Raw genomic sequence first — 10,030 nt, 5'->3', positions numbered from 1 at the left:
ACAACATGATGTACTAACCAGAACCCCGGAGCTCTTGTCTCTAGCTGCATATGTATCGAAAGATGGCCTAATCGGCCATCAATGGAAAGAGAGGCCCATTGGACTTGCAAACTTTATATGCCCCAATATAGGGGAATGCCAGGGCCAAAAGAATGGGAATGGGTGGGTAGGGAAGTGGGGGGCGCTATGGGGGACTTTTGGGATAGCATTGGAAATGTAATTGAGGAAAATATGTAATAAAAATATTAAAAATCAAAAAAAAAGAAAGACCACTTAATTGTCAGCCAGGTAACAAATTTATATTTAAATACTTAGCTAAGATGTATAGTCAAGTGGAAACAAAATCATAACCTCATAAGACTTAAGGGTAGAGCTTCATATGTGATAGACTGGCTGTTCTCAGAAGTAGTTATTTTAATGAACTGGTTTGTACACTTCTTTCCCTGCTCTGCTCATATAAGGTAATTTCCGAACATAAATGAAAAGGCAATGTGTGGCTATTCTTTCATGGAGTAGTGCTTCACTTTTTATAGTGGACTCAATTCAAATGGAGACAATATAAAGCACACACATACATACATATAATAATTCTCATCCATGCATGCCTTTATAAATGTGTACATGTATATAATGAGTATAGATACATGCACCTAGAGATAATTTAATAGTAGCTGACTCTATGACCTACTAAGCTGCACTATCACATTGAACAAGGACTTGCTTGCTTACAGAAAGCAAAGCCTAACCAGTGAGTTTAGGCAGAAGGGTGACAAAGCTGTTATCCTCCAGTCTACATGGTTTGAACTGTTTTGATGAAAAGATGCAGCAGTCATGAGCAAAGCTGGTAGACAAGATAGAAGGAAGCCCCAGAGAAACGCTGAGGACACATGGCATAGCTCTCAGGCGTGCTCCTTATGTTCTTTCCTCCAGCAAAAAAACTGGTGATTTGTGAGAAAGCCACACAGGTCTGACACAGCTTCATTCTTGGTCCTAAGAGAAACGACCCAGTCTGTCTTGAAGGACTCAGCTTAGCAGGGATCCTGCCTGCCTGGAGAATAGAGCTGATTATTGCTACCCTTCCTCTTCTGCCTTTTATCCTGTTTTCTTTTGAGCAAATGCACTTGAGGACTCATTGAATTTTCTGTGGATATGGAATCAGTACAATAGCTTCATATCACCTGGTGATGCAGTGCTCAATCCTCTGACATTGTGCTTCTCCGTGAATAGACTCTTCAGGCCCCACTCTTCCAATGCTCGATGCCTATAGATCTTTATCTAAAGACAATAGATCAGATTACAGTAATCCAAGAACGACAAGGAAGCAGATGCTGCCCGTGCACAATAGGTTCTAATAAGAACATGAATACCCATAAAATAATTCTAAGACCTCTTGTTGCCTGTAACTCATGGTCACAATGTACCAATTATATGTACAATGAGAGGAAGCTGGTTGTTATCCTATAGTACAAAACCACCATGCAGTAAGAAATGGTTGATTACCTGTAGAAATAAAATAAAATGATTATTCAGTAGTCTAAAAGCTAACCCAACATGAGGATGTTAAAGGGGTGTCCTTATGAACTGTCTATTTTTATTTGAAAGCTTAATATAAAACAATAAGGTTTAGGAAGAATCAACAGCCTCATGAAATTGCACAAAAATACCACTGTTGTTCATCGTTAGAGAAACAAGAATATATAAAGGACTTCAATTGGCATTTAGAATACAAAAAGTGGAAAATTTTAATGTTAAAAGTGACAAGAGAATTAACACATCATGCAAATGCGTTTTCTTCATTAGAAGTAAAAAAGAAAAAAATCCAATTCACTACTTTAAATCTCCCCAAAATAGTGTTCTATGATATTTCTTGAGTTTTCAGATAGGAAATGTTTGCCTCCTGATGTGACAGGGGTCACACTGCTCAATTCATTATAAAACATGAGTGCTTTATGCACCACTCCAAGCAGAATTCAGAATTTTCACATTAACCTCTACTTAATTCATATAAGCAAAAAGAGATTAAAATTAATAAACAGAAAGGGGATATATTAAAATAGACTCTGGGCCTATCCTGGTTTCTTGTCAGATTGTGCAAATAGACTGCAGGGTGAAGGAAGTTATAGAATAAAAAACCTGAGATTAAAACGAAAGGTCAGTGCCCACTTTCACCAGCTTTCTGAGAGAAAATCATCTCACCAGCCCCAAGCAGCACTTTCTAATCTATGTAATGGGGAAAGGGAAATAGCCATTTGTGAAGGTCCACTTTTGGTTTGAATGGTACACGGAGACAGATTAACTCTAGACGGATTTGTGTTTGCTGAAGTTGTGAAAGAGTCTCCATTGACACTGTCCAGTAATGCGTTTGAATGTCATTGCCAGTGATTTTTGAAAATCACTGGATATTGGATCAATAGACCCGTTCCCTGTAAGTTGCAGCTACATACTTGATTGAGAAAAGAAGCAAATGCGTTCTAGAGATTAAACTAAAATGCTGAGCTATTAACGGTTCTTAATTATCAGTAATCAAAAATCACAGTATAGGGCCGAAGTGATGATAATGGCTATAGCCCTTGCTACACAAGTGTGAGGGCATGAGTTTAAACTGCAGGATCAGTGTAAAAGCCAGGCTGGTGTACCAGCAGCCAGAACATGGGAGGAAGAGACAGAGAATCCCAGGACAAGATGGCTCCCTAGACTAGCTGTTTGGGAATCTCTGGCTTCAGATGAAAGAAACAGCCTTGATAACGAAGGTCAAGAACAATACAAGAAAACACTCTGTCACACGTGCACAAAAGGGTGTAGGCACGTGCGCGCATGCGGACACGCACGCGGACACGCACGGGGGCACACACACACACATGCAAGAAGACAGACACTGCAGACACAACACACACACAAAAAAGAGGATTAAATAATTAGAAGTACACTGTAAGTCTGACTCAACCGTTTATAAAGAAAGCAAATGAAAAACATCATCCTGAGGAGAGAGGAGACAAAAGGCACGTTCCACAGCAACACCGCTACATACACAATGATGCTCGGGTCCTCAGGGATCTTGGTGGAGCAAATCAGCAAAATCAGTAAAGCACACAGTATGTTTATTTGTATAACTGCTCTACAATGCATTGACAGGTGTATACAAAAAGCAAAATTAATTTTATTATGAAAGACAAATACAGAAACAGACTGAAGAACGCATGTAAGGAAGAGGCTGATTCTCTTCAAGATTCTAAGTTTGTGCCATGCCAAATCTATTTGCGTCGGGTTTTAGAAGGTTTCCCTGCAGGATCAGAAACTGTGAAAAGGAAATTGTAGTGATTTAATATTTGTAAAAATTATAATAAATGCAAAAACTATAGTCTGGGTGTGTTTTCACAGTGCTTTCTGCATAGAGACAGAGAATTAAGAAGAAAAGCCATGGCAGCTCTGGGGATTAGAGAAGATATTTTTCAAGTTTGGAAGCAGATGTTGCTCCATATGTGGTACCTGCATGCTTTTTATTCACATTGGCTACATCAGCACCATCCTGACTTGCTCCTAATCCAGTAGAATCACTCACTGAATAACCAGCTGTATTGTGTCACCCTTTTATAAGCCAACTTGGACATAGTGCTCTTGGAATAGTTTCTATTTCAAGAAACTATTAACAAAACATAAAACAAAGTTTGAACCCAGAACACTGTAAACACAATAGAGACTCACCACTCCTTACTTTATTTTTCCAAAAGTTGCTTATTGCTTATTTTTATTTTATTTTTTTATTTAAATTATTTTATTTATTTATATTCTTCTTAGAGAATATCACTTTTGTTTTTGACTGTTATTCTACATTAATGCACATAGGAAATTATTATGCTATAGTACCAACTTCATTTATTTTTGTCAAATTTTTAAAAGAAATACAGAAAGGACCTTATAAGTAAGCATTCTTGGGGCAAATCAAGGGAAATAAATCCTTAAAGCATTTTGTTTTGGAGACTGTTAAGATTACAGCACTCTTATCAAAAGATGGCCTAGTCGGCCATCACTGGAAAGAGAGGCCCATTGGACTTGCAAACTTTATACGCCCCAATACAGGGGAACGCCAGGGCCAAAAAGTGGGAGGGGTGGGGGGGTAGTGTATTGGGGACTTTTTGGATAGCATTGGAAATGTAAATGAGGAAATATCTAATAAAAACAAAACAAAACAAAACAAAAAAAAGATTACAGCACTCAGTGTTGATTTAAAATGTATGCCAAAACAGAAACAAATCCAAATTTATAACCTGAAGAATTCATATAAAAATAAATCAACCAGAATTATAATTTCATCATCACCCTATAACCACCCACCACCTTCTTTCCAACCTCAACTTCCTATCCACTCCAATACATATGGAGAGAGAGAGAGAGACAGAGAGAGACAGAGACAGAGACAGAGACAGAGAGACAGACAGAGAGACAGAGACAGAGACAGAGACAGAGACAGATAGAGAGAGAGAGACAGACACAGACTCAGAGACAGACAGACAGACAGACAGACAGACAGGAAGATGATATTATTCTCTAGTGATTATCTTTAGTCAGTAATTTCTATCAAATACACATTCACTTGCCTCAGTTCAGTATAGTAAAGCTAATCTCAGAATAATATAGTGAACTTTTAAAAAAATTACTTTATTCTTAAGAATTTCACATATATAATATAATATAATATAATATAATATAATATAATATAATATAATATAATATAATGATTATTGTTTTAAGAAATTTAATGTGTAGAAAGGAGAAATGGTCCCTGTTATGTGAACCATGCAAAGCCACACATCAGATAAACTTGGGCAGTACCAAGTATACTTAATGTCTTTTTCTTTGCTTTTCTTTCTCTCTTTTTCCTTTTTTTTATTGATGCAAAGTTGGTTGGTGTGGTGGTTAGATTGGGCCCTATAGACTCATTTATTTTAATGTTTCGGCTTCAATTAATGGAACTGGTTAGGAAGACTTAGAGGTCTGGCTTTCTTGGAGGAGGTTTGTCACAAGGTTGGGCTTGGGAGTTTTCAAGAGATGATGGAACTCCCTGCTGACCTCTTACTTTTGATTTGCATCTGTGAATCTAGATGCTGCTCAAGCACCATGTCTGCCTGTGTGATGCCAAACTTCCCACTATGACATCCATGGACTTGCACCCTCTGAAAATATGAATTCTTTTGTGAGTTGCCTGGGTCATGGTGCTTTGTCACAGGAATTAAAAGTAACCAAGATGGATAAACGGTGATCAGAGATGCATGTGAGAAGAGGTGGGGTATACCCATGATCAAAATACATTCTCTAGAAGACTCAAAAAATTAAGTTACTAAAACTAGAAAAATAAAATTGAAACAGAGATATGTGTATTCCCTTTCCCACCATCCTTTCTGCCATAGTAAATGGAGTGTTACTATACATTCCTCAAACAGGATTTTCTTTATTTACCTAGTAATTACTTCCTGCTAGTTAACAGTCACTTTGCATGTCTAATTTCTATAGCTCTATCAGTAAGTCACTTCACACTTCTGTGTCTTAGACAACAAAATAAAAACTCATTTTCTAAATGTTTAGGAGCACAGAAGTTCTAAATCTGTCCTTGGGCTAAGACCATGGTGTCAGCGGGACTGCATACTTCTGAGACCTTCAGAAGAGGCTGTGGTCTGTATTCTCATTTCTGGGGGAGTTTGCTTGGCCGGGGTTGGCAGTCTTCTGCTAACATTCTCTCTTTCTTCTTTCAAGGTCACCTATATTATTACTACTTAGGACTTTGTTCACTTCACTTCTAAGTATACGCCCTGTAGGATGAGTACTCACAGAATGTAGGGAGGAGGATGTGAACAATTTTGGGGATCAATGTTCTGACCTCAACATAGTTGAAGAAAGTTTACAATCTAGAGACTGTCTGGATAATGAATGACAATGATATAACCTCTACTCCTTGGTCCAATATGAGCTACCAGTGAGCAGTATATGGACACTATTTAGTAGTTTTAACACTTAAGTGTTTTTACACACTAAGATAATTGATATAAAAATGTCTAGCTAAATAAGTTGAGGACAAACTCAACTGAGGACACTGAGGACAACTGGCACACTGAGGACAAACATAGGCTTAGATTTTTCAAAACCTACTTTAATAAGGATGCTCAAATGCTTCAACCTTCTTTCGTTCTAGTCCACTGTCCAAAGGTAGGTGAGAAAAGACAATAAATAGGACAAGGGAATGTGGACCTGTTTAGAAGTAGTTACTTGAGGCCATTCTAATCTTCATTGTCAGGATACCAAAAGTCCAGTTCAGTAGTGTCACCAAACACAAATCAGCAATGACTGTATGATCCAGGAGAAACTGCCAGGTCTCCACAGAATCAGCACAAGTCAGTGGGAGCTACCAGGACTAGCTGAAAAGTCAGTTCTCTACTGTGCCTCTCATGATCAGAGTTTCACGGCTAGCTATTGCAAGCATTGCCTCACTGTCCATTGAATCCTACTTAACAGTCTCTCCAAATATCATGTGTCTCCTGACCAGTCTTGCCTCAGCAAAACATCATGTTGAGTCAGCTTCTTAAGTGAGTTTGCATTACATGACACAAACAGAAACTTCCACTTCAACTAAAGATGAGAATTTCAGCTCTCAAATGACTCCTTGAGTAGAAATAGAAAGAGAGATGCTTCTTATGAGTGTGTCTTAGTAGTACGTGACTATAAAGTTTGTATGTTAGATACCGTGCTTCGGAGCTATAAAGTATTGTGAAGAAACCAGAGATTCATCGCTGTAGATATGGCGGTGCTATTGTTGAACATTAGTGTAGTTATATCTAATGGAAAGTATAATTTCCGGTAAGATTTTACAAACAGCAGGAATCGGGTGAGGTGAACACTCTCTTAAAAATCACAAATGTTTCTACAGAGAAATTATTCTAAGATTGAATGTTCCAGTACTAGAATGCAGACAATATGCTAAGTATCTTAAGCACTTAAATAAATGGAGCTGGGCTGGTGGGTGAGAAGAGGGGAGATGAGAGAGAAATAAGTTAATTCATTTAAAAAAAATGGTTGACCAAAGTAAGTTAAGAGATGTAAACCATGCACGGAGGACCAGGGCTGAGAAGAATTTCAGCTCTCAGGTGACACAGGGTCCTTTGCATTCCTTTTTTTGTTTGGTTGTTTTTTAAATTGGATATCTTCTTCATTTACATTTCAAATGTTATCCCTTTCCTGGTTTTCCCTCTGCAAACCCCCTACCTCATCCCCCTCCCCCTGCTCCTAAGAAGATTCTTCTCCACCCACCCACTCCCACCTCACCACCCTGGGATTCCCTACACTGGGGCATCAAGCCTGCACAGGACCAAGGGCCTTTCTATAAGCAGCTGGAGCCATGGGTGACTCCATGTGTACCCTTTGGTTGGTGGTTTAGTTCCCGGAAGCTCTTGGGGGTCTGGTTGGTTGATATTGCTGTTCTTCCTATGGGGTTGCAAGCCCCTTCAGCTCCTTCAGTCCTTTCTCTAACTCTCCCATTGGGGAACCCAGTGCTCAGTCCAACAGTTGGCTGTGAGCATCCACCTCTGTACTTGTCAGGCTCTGGCAGAGCCTCTCTGGAGACAGCTATATCAGGTTCCTGTGAGCAAGCACTTCTTGACATCAATACAATAATAGTATTCAGGTTTGGTGTCTGTCTATGGGATGGAACCCCAGGTGGGGCAGTCTCTGGATGGTCTTTCCTTCAGTCTCTACTCTACACTTTGTCTCTGTATTTCCTTCCGTGATTATTTTGTTTCCCCTTCTCAGAAGGACCAAAGCATTCACACTTTGTTCTTCCTTCTTCCTAAGCTTCATGTGGTCTGCGAATTGTATTTTGAGTATTCTGAACTTTTGGGCTAATAAGCACTTATCAGTGAGTGCATACCATGTGTGTTCTTTTGTGACTGGGTTACTTCACTCAGGATGAGATTTTCTAGTTCTATCCATTTGGATGTAAGTACTTGCTAATTTATGGGTAGAATTATAAGAATTGAGAGAATATTAAATATTAAGGTGCAATTGGATATTGATTTACATGGGCATGGAGATTTTTTTCTTCTTCAAATTGTTATTCCATAGATATTGAAACCCTGAAAGCACCTGAAATTATTTCTAAAGATTAAAAACACTACTATTTGTAACTATGTCATCACCTTCATTACTATTGTATTCTTTATATCTGACTATTCCTACCTAAGTATATTTGCATTGCTATGAAATATTTTTCAGTTTCAAGTCTAAAACTGTCACAATTAACATATTTTTAATCATTGTATACTTTACAGTCTAGTTGATATATGGGGGAATTTTTCATTTGAGAAAGACCCGCCTTAGTTTAAAATCCGCTTCATTACTTTCTAAGAATGTGACAAGATAATTCCAATGTTGCAATAGTGGCACTTGGGGGTCACCAACCATTGACAAATTGAAATTCCATTTCATTCATGGAAACTTATACTTGATATTGTAAATCTTACCATCCATCTGTGGCTGGAGAGAAGATATTACCTTTATTTTACTTCTAAGGGTATTATATACATTTATCCTTTCACTCACAAGTAAGTGTAGCTTCATTGTTCATCGAAGACTACTGCGGAGGTACACAGCTTATCTGAATGCAGAAAATAAGTGAGAGTTATGTGCCCAGCCTGAATCAATAAATATACAACACAACTATACACCTAATACTCAAGGAACCTTGTGAAAGAGGATCTGGAAATGTACAAGCCGGAGGATCAGGATGACATATAGTAGGTGATATCTTCTAGAAATATCAGCAATTGAGTAATCATGACATTTCAACAGTATGGTTATCCACACAAGCCTGGCAAAATGGCCAACCACCCCAGTCAGCATGATGAGCCTACTGGGTCCAATTGTGGATCTAAGCTGGTGACCTAGGTTCTGCTGAGATGGCTTTCCAGACTGCTCCCTGTCCCTGTCCCTGTCCCCGTCCCAGTCTCCCTTCCCCATCTCCCTCTCTCTCTTCCTCTCTCTCCCTCCCCCCACTCTCTCTGTCTGTCTGTGTTTGTGTTTGCTCTGCTCTAGACAGATTTTTTTTTGATATTCTAGAAACTCTTTGGTTGAGACAGCTCTCTCTGCTAGTAAAAAAAAAAAAAATTGAAAAACTAGCAGGGATAGCTCATAGGTTTTCTGACCAAAGTCAGAAAAACTACTATAAAATATTATTTGGATCTTCTGACCAAGTCAGAAATCCTGTTAGAAAAATTCTTGAAGAACTGTTTTCACTCTCCAGAGATCTCCAGACAGCTCAGCTCTTTCTAGAAAAAAAATTCTAAAGAACTGCTATTGCTTTTTGCTACCTCATGTCATGCAGACCAAAAGCCCAGGTTTTTATTTACATATCAATTAAATAATTTACTCCAGCTTTCCCTTTGATTGTCCTATGAATCAGCATCTCGTGACCCCAGCATCATAATTCTTAGGAAACAGCAAGCACGCGTTTTCTTTGAACACTGTGAACAAATTCAGAGATATGCTTGTCTCTGGTAGGCACAGATGATAAACTAGCTGGATGAGACTCTATCCTGAAATTACCATTTCTTCCACACCTGGACCTTGACTAGCTGTGTCCCAGGTTGACCTTGAACTCGGGAATCTGCCTGCATTTGTATCTTTCTGACAAACTGGACCTGCCTTTGTTCCTTTAGATTCATGAAACCCCTCATAATTCATATTGCATTCTTATATTTTTTGCATAGTCAAGAGATTATATATTTTTGAACTCCTGGTTTTAGAGTGCTTTCCACACACAGCCTTAACGGCTGTCCTGAAGGTACCAGAGTTTACCATTTTGCTAAAACAAACCACACCCTGGACTTCTGGACTCTTACTGTTTCTAATTATTATGGACTCATTAGCATCAACAGGGAGAACATTCCTCAGGAAAAAAAGATTGCTCCACTGCTAGTAGTGGTTCCAGAAAATATGCACATTATTACACAAACAAGCCCACAGCAGCCAACCACACTCATGGGCTCAC

General features: G+C 38.7%; 1 non-coding gene across 1 annotated transcript; it reads right to left on the bottom strand.

Annotated features, from left to right (window-relative positions):
* Window positions 1-9,215: 9,215 nt before the first annotated feature.
* Window positions 9,216-9,278, bottom strand: LOC115031364. The gene has a single exon (XR_003837005.1). It is a non-coding gene; the product is annotated as a U7 small nuclear RNA (small nuclear RNA).
* Window positions 9,279-10,030: the final 752 nt, after the last annotated feature.

The sequence above is a fragment of the Mus caroli genome, chromosome 6 (genome assembly GCF_900094665.2).
Source record: "Mus caroli chromosome 6, CAROLI_EIJ_v1.1, whole genome shotgun sequence".
In the NCBI taxonomy this organism is placed as follows: Eukaryota; Metazoa; Chordata; class Mammalia; order Rodentia; family Muridae; genus Mus; species Mus caroli.
Note: the sequence above shows the minus strand (reverse complement) of the source record. Positions and strands in the feature narration are given on the sequence as shown.